The 8,056-nt window shown below is 30.0% G+C and overlaps 1 long non-coding RNA gene across 1 annotated transcript; it reads left to right on the top strand.

Moving 5' to 3' along the window:
* Positions 1–306: 306 nt before the first annotated feature.
* LOC149193247 (uncharacterized) lies at positions 307–1,144 on the top strand. Its single transcript, XR_016254931.1, has 4 exons — positions 307–474; positions 570–650; positions 740–774; positions 861–1,144. It is a non-coding gene; the product is annotated as an uncharacterized LOC149193247 (long non-coding RNA).
* The last annotated feature ends 6,912 nt before the right edge of the window (positions 1,145–8,056 follow it).

Here is an 8,056-nt window from a genome sequence, read left to right as displayed (position 1 = left end):
CCTGCTCCGGAGTAAAGGCACAGGGTATGTCCATCCACACAGTGCGATCCTGGGTTGTTCTCTGGCATGCCTTCGTCCATCGTTGAAGCATGATCGCGACAACTGTTATTGCTTCGTCCGTCGATCTGTATGGGGAATCCAACGGTGGAGAGGGTTTAGGGTTTTTCCAACTACTCAGCCCACCGCCCACCGCCTCCGGCCAGATGGAAGGTCATTTTCATTCGGCATGATCACGACAACTGTTATTGCTTTCGTCCGTCGATCTGTATGGGTAATCCAATGGTGGAGAGCATTTAGGGTTTTTCCAACTACCCAGCCCACCGCCCACCGCCTCCGGCCAGATGAAAGGTCATTTTCATTCGGAAGGCTGATGGCTCGGCCGCTCTGCAACAAATTCGTCCAACGGGTAATCAGTTGATGTTGCAACTCATTCATCGTGAGCTATGGTGTTGGCTGGCCATCCTTCTCAGAGAGGTATTGGAACATTTACCCTTTTTATGCAGCCTTTTACATAACAGATTCTTATATTACTTGTTTTTAATGATTCATGGTTTATAATGACTTATCAGGTGGCCCTCAAAGTCCAGGGGTATCACGACGTTTCTCTGGTTCAACCAAGGATAGCGGGTTTCGATGCCAATTACAGGAAGGTGAGCTTACAACCTTCGGCCATCTTTTTACAGTTCATGGTGTTTTTGCATGATAATTATAACCAGGTGATGTTTCTTATGCCGTGTAGGCGGACTGCCCCCGGATGGAACCTTCAGTGCTCAGGTGAGGTTGCTAATCTTGGGTGCTCTGGTTTTTATTTGTTTTTAACAGACCACATGCCTCTAATATCGATACATATGATAATGCAGGTAATGTGCTGCAATTACCAGGGTCCTTTCGAGTTCAGCTCCGCACCTCCTGAGGTCATGCGAACTCATACCCTACATGGCTGTCTACAGTTTGGAAGATACTCACCCTCGGCTCACTCAGTTTGACTATTATGGTTTAGATGCATGCGGAGGATTTGTTTGGCAGAGGGTTTCTGCCGGAACTTACTCAGTTCTTGTATTTTTATCTGAAAGACTGTATGAATTGTTAAATGCCATTCCCGTCAATTATCAGAGTAGAAATGTCTCGAGGGTTTTCCCCTTTTCTTGGATTTTACCTCCTTTTGGATGTATATAGGCCGTCGCGCCCTCCTACTGTAAAATGTTGAGGATAAGATTTACTTATTCAGTTAAAATGTATCTAAAACAATTTTCAGTAACCATCTATGTATGGGTTTACGGCTACAATACAGTTGTTCTGGAATGTTCGTTAGTATCTTTAGTTTCTATTTGATGCATCTGCTATATCATTAATTAAAGTGTTTGTAGTTGTCTCTTTCATGCTTTGTTTAAGCAGAATCTCTTAAATGCGTGTTTTAGCTAGATTAAACAGGAAAAGAATGCTCATATATCGCTTCGTTATCTGCTAGCCTTACGGCATTACTGTATATTTACTGTTGTATATTTACTGTGGTTCCTGTGACGCAATTCCATGCTGTTTCTGTATTGAGCATCTGAATTATTCGATTATGGTAAGTAAATAATTTTCTATCTTCAATTATTCTATTACTGTTTGCAATTTTCTACGATCCATATATTGGAATCTCCATTTTTCTATAATCCATATCATCATTTCTTAAAAAAAAAAAATTATATTACTTATTTGATTGACTTATGAGCATAAAATTCGAAAGTTGTCTGCGAAATTTGTATGGGAAGCCTCTCCTCCCAGCCAATGACTCTCCCCCGAGCATTTTCTCTACGGAAGCCTCTCCTCCGAGCATTTTCTCTACGAAAGTTGTCTGGAAGAGAGACGAAAGTTGTCTGGGAAGCCTCTCTTCCCAGCCAATGACTCTCCCTCGAGCATTTTCTCTCTGCGAAGAGAGACGAAAGTTGTCTAGGAAGCCTCTCTTCCCAGCCAATGACTCTCCCCCGAGCATTTTCTTTCCTTTACAACTGGATTATATCCAGTCCAAACTCTCCCCCACTTTTTCACCTTTTTCTCCATCACAACTAGATTATATTCAGCTACAGTTTTTCTTCCCCAAGGACTTTCTCTCCTTCACCATTGGATTAGACACACTAGATTATATTCAGCTACAGTTTTTCTTCCCCAAGGACTTTCTCTCCTTCACCATTGGATTATGTCTAGTGCAAGCTCTCCTCCAAACACTCTCTCTTTCACAACTAGATTATATCTAGCTACCACTTGGTACCTTGGACCTGGATCTCTCTCCTTCACACTTGGATTATATCTAGTCCAAACTCTCCCCCACTTTTTCTCCTTTTTCTCTTTCACAACTAGATTATATTCAGCTACAGTGTTTCCCCCGAGGACTTTCTCTCCTTCACCATTGGATTATATCTAGTGCAAGCTCTTCTCCAAAAACTCTCTCTTTCACAACTAGATTATATCTAGTGACCATTGAGTACCTTGGCCCTGGATCTGGATTATATCTAGAGGGTACTTTGGGGATTATATCCAGAGGGGGTACCTGGATTATATCCAGAGGGTACTTTGGGGATTATATCCAGAGGGTACCTTGGGCCTAGGGTACTTTGGGGATTATATCCAGAGGGTACCTTGGGCCTGGGTTATATCTAGTCGGTACTATGGGCTTCAAGACAGTCCTGTACTCAAGTCTTGTACTTGGATCTCCTTTGCTCCTCTTCCCCCTCTATATTTATACTTGGATCTCCTTTGCTCCTCTTCCCCCTCTATATTTTCCTTTCCAGGGGAGAGGAGCAACTGTTTCTTGGCAATTGTTTCTTTTAAATATTGCAAACACTTTACTTTTTATTAATGTGTCTGAACTCCTAATTACTCATTAATTAGGTAACAAGTTCTAATCTGGGCTTTCCAGCCTTAATTATTATCATAAGGTAAAACAAATTAATGCATGAAGACATAAAAACAAACTTAATGACTACAGTAATTCTTTCATGTAGCTTGGGGTGTTACACCTACTTAGTTTTCAATATTCTTGATCATTTTGGGTTGAGATAAAGCTCCCAAAAAGCACTAAATTTACCATGTAGAAACACTAAATTTGATAATGGTGGGGAAGCCTACTCTTTTACCCTCAACAACTAAAAATATTTCACATAAAATTTGAAACCAAAATTTTTATTTCCATATTTTATTGTTTTATTTGAAAGTTTCATGTAAATTTTTAATAAAAAACATTCATTGGTTTAGCTTTCTTTAAAAATGCACCTATAAATCTTTAATTATATTAATGAATTACCTTTATTAAAAATATTATATTAATAAAGTACAACTTTGTTAAAAATATGTCTCTTTATTATTTTTAATTTCTCTTTATTATTTTTAATTTAATTTAATATTAGGTTCTATTTGGAAATTGTATGTGGTTTTAATTCTTACAATTCTTTATAAATAAATTTGATTCAAAAAAAATTTTATTATTTTTAATTATATATATATATATATATATATATATATATATATATATATATATATATTATAACAATAATTGAAATACAATTTTTCAAAATACAATTTTTCAAAACTTGACATTATATTTTATATATAATTTTATATATAAAATTTCCAAAAATTATGAAATTTTTTTATCCATTTAACTCATAACAAAATTGCATGTATTTTGTTTATTTCTAACAATGCAGAAAAGAGAGTCATTTACAACTCAAAAGATTTGATACCTCTACGCTCTTGATAAGTCTAGGTTTAACATGTTTTTATGTTAAGCACAAACAAACTACAACCTAAAATAGCTTGTTGGTAGCTTTTAACGGCATGAATTTTCACTCATGTCATATGATTTTGGATTTTGGTTATTCACATTTTTTCTCACATTTAAAGAAGACAAGCGAATAACCAATCAAAAGTAGTTGTAGGTGATAATTCATTTATGGTAGATGAATTCATGTTTCAAGAAATGAAATGAGCAACAAATTCATTCAAACCTACAAGCAATGCATAATTACAATTAACAAAATATCTCAATTTACCAATCCGTGAAACTTAAATTGACTAGATTGTAAACCTTAACACTAACTTGAATTCAATGATTTGACTTTGATTTAGCTATATTTAAACTAAGCTACGGTAATTTTACTTTAATTTTCCATTTGATTATAAAGATATATTGTGTTGGGACTTTTTGTCAATCTAAAACCAAAAGATTTTTGGTTTTGGAAAATTCTCTATTATGATAGTTTATCTATAAATAAAAATAGGTAGATAATATGAAATTCATGGGTTATATATTTTTTTACATACCATTCTCTTCACTAACACTATTAAAATTAGTTTTACTTTTATTTTTCTAGCATTACTAGTACAAAGTTTAGCTTTGAATTATAAAGCATGTTATATCTTTATTCTAAAAAAAGATCTTATTTTACAAAAAAAAATTCATAATTACAGGATAATTCTTGAGCTATGTCAATAATTAAAAATTATAGGTATAAAATGGGACATTAATTCCATATTATCCAGAGTTACCCTATTAGTTCTTAGTATTCTTAAACATTTATTAATAATTTTGGATTGAGATAAAGCTCCCAAAAAACACTAAATTTACGATTTAGAAGCACTAAATTTAATAATAGTAGGGAATCCTACTATTTTACCTTCAACAAATAAAAATATTTCCCATAAAATTTGAATCCAAAATTTTTATTTCCATATTTTATTATTTCATTTGAAAGTTTCATCTAGTCTATATTCTTAATAAAAAACATTAATTTAGCTTTCTTTGAAAATGTAACTATAAATATTTAATCATATTAATAAATTACAAATTTGTTAAAAATTATCTAATTATTATTTATAATTTAATTTAATAATATATTTTATTCGGAACTTGTATCTCGTTTTAATTATTACCATTCTTTATGAATAAATTTGATTTAAAGGAAATTTTTTTAATTATTTTATATATATATATATATATATATTATAATATAATATTTTTAAAACTTTAAATTATATTTTATATATAATTCTATATATAAAATTCCCAAAAAAAAGACTTGTTTTATCGCATAACAAAATTGCGTATATTTTATCCACTTATAACAATGTAAAATAGAGAGGGGTTTGTAACTCATAAATTTTGATCCCTTTACGTTCTTGATAAATCTAGGTTTAACATGACTTTATGTTGGTTATGTGTATGTGCATGTGCAAGAACATACAAAACTACCACCAAAAATAGTTTGTTGGTAGCTTTTAACGGTGTCAAATTTCACCCATGTCAAATGCTTTTGGGTTTTGGGTTATTCACATGTTCTCACATCTAAAAAAGACAAGCCAATAGCCAATCAAAAGTAGTTTTAGCTCATAATTCACTTATGGTGGAAGAATTCATATTTCAAGAAATGGAATTAGCAACAAAGTAGTTCATACCAACCAGCGATGCATAATTACAATTAATAAAATATCTCAATTTACCAATCTCTGAAACCTAAATTGACCAGATTGTAAACCTTAACACTAACTTGAATTCAGTAATTTTACTTTAATTTAGCTATATTTAAATTAAGATAAACAATTTTACTTTAATTTTCCATTTGATTATAAAGGTATATTGTGTTGGGAATTTTTTGTCAATCTAAAACCAAAGTGTTTCTTTTTGGCAAATTCTTTATTATGATATTTTATCTATAAATGAAAATATGTAGATAATATGAAATGCATTTGTTATAGAACCTTTTACATACCTTTCTCTTCACTACGGCTATTGAACTTAGTTTTACTTTTAGTTTGCTATCCTTACTAGTATAAAGTTTATCTTTGAATTATAAGGCATGTTATACCTTTATTTTTAAAAAGGATATATTTTTTTAGAGAAAAAAACCCTAATTACAAGATAATTGGTCAGCCATGTCAATAATTAAAAACTAGAGGTATAAAATGGGACATTGGTTTCATATTATCTAGAGTTAACCTAATTAGTTCTTAGTATTCTTGAACATTTTGGGTTGAGATAAAGCTCCAAAAGAAAACTAAATTTATGATTTAGAAGCACTAAATTTGATAATTGTGGGGAAGCCTACTCTTTTACCCTCAACAACTAAAAATATTTCAGATAAAACTTGAAACCAAATTTTTTATTTCCATGTTTTGTTGTTTTATTTGAAACTTTCATCTAATCTATATTCTTAATAAAAAAACATTGGTTTAGCTTTCTCAATCCAGTTATAACAATGCAAAATAGAGAGAGTGATTTGCAACTCAAATGTTCTCATCTCTCTAGGCGCTTCATAAATCCAGGTTTAACATGGCTTTATTTGGGTACGTGTATGCTGATGTGAAATCATATACAAAACCACCACCTAAAATAGCTTGTTGGTGGATTTTAAGGGTGTGAACTTTCACTCATGTCAAATGCTTTTGGGTTTTGGGTTATTCACATGTTTTCTCATATCTAAAGAAGACAAGGCAATACCCAATCAAAAGTAGTTTTAGGTCATAATTCACTTATGGTGATTGAATTCATATTTCAAAAAATGAAATTAGCAACAAAGTCATTCATACCTACAAGCAATACATAATTACAATTAATGAAATATCTCAATTTACCGATCTATGAATCCTAAATTTACGTGATTGTAAAACTTAACACTAACTTGAATTCAGTAATTTTACTTTAATTTCGCTATATTTAAACTAACTTACAGTAATTTTACTTTAATTTTCCATTTATTATAGATATACATTGTGTTGGGAATTTTTTGTCAATCTAAAAGCAAAGATTTTCTTTTTGGCAAATTCTCTATTATGATATTTTATCTATAAATGAAAATAGGTAGATAATATGAAATGCATTTGTTATAGAAATTTTTACATACCTTTCTCTTCACTAGTGCTATTAAACTTAGTTTTACTTTTATTTTTCTAGCATTACTAATAGAAAGTTTAGCTTTGAATTATAATGCATGTTATATCTTTATTCTAAAAATGGATTTTTTTTTTTGGGAAAAATCCTAATTACAAGATAATTCTTGAGCGATGTCAATAATTAATAATTATAAGTATAAAATGAGATATTGGTTCCATATTATCTAGTGTTATCCTAATTAGTTCTCACTATTCTTGAACATTTTGGGTTGAGATAAAGCTTCCGAAAAGCACTAAATTTACTATTTAGAAGTACTAAATTTGATAATGGTGGGGAAGCCTACTCTTTTACCCTCAACAACTAAAAATATTTTAGATAAAATTTGAAACCAAATTTTTTATTTCCATATTTTTTTTTATTTAAAAGTTTCATCTTATTAATATTCTTAATAAAAGACATTGATTTAGCTTTCTTTGGAAATATAACTGTAAATCTTTAATCATATTAATAAATTACAACTTTATTAAAAAATGTTTCATTATTAATTTTTATTTAATTTAATATTATGTTTTATTTGGAACTTGTATCTGGTTGGAAATTTGATCTCTCATTATTATTTATTATTATTTTTTGTTTAATTTAATATTATGCTTTATTGGGAACTTGTATCTGGTTTTAATTCTTATATTTTTATTTATTTTATTAGATTATTATTTTTAATTTAAATTATATATATATATATATATATATATATATATATATATATATATATATATAATGTCTGTTATTTCATAATAAAAACTAAAATACAATTTTTTCAAAACCTTACATTATATTTTATATATCGTTTTATATATAAAACGTTTTTTTTATATATCGTTTTGTATATAAAATGCTTAAAAAAGAATTTTTTTTATCCATTTAACTCATAACAAAATTGCATGTATTTTATCCACTTATAACAATGTAAAATAGAGAGAGTGGTTTGCAACTCAAAATTTATGATCTCTCACTCAAAACCTAAATTGACCCGATTGTAAACTTTAACACTAAATTGAATCATTAACGCTAAATTGAATTCACTAATTTTACTTTAATTTAGCTACTACTTTAATTTTCCATTTGATCATAAAGATATATTGTGTTCGGGAGTATTTTTCAATCTAAAATCAAATATTTTCTTCT

This window comes from Pinus tabuliformis, chromosome 2_2 (genome assembly GCF_031772625.1).
Source record: "Pinus tabuliformis cultivar Carrire ecotype Pingquan chromosome 2_2, CPIR1, whole genome shotgun sequence".
In the NCBI taxonomy this organism is placed as follows: Eukaryota; Viridiplantae; Streptophyta; class Pinopsida; order Pinales; family Pinaceae; genus Pinus; species Pinus tabuliformis.
This window is presented reverse-complemented; position numbering and strand designations above follow the sequence as displayed.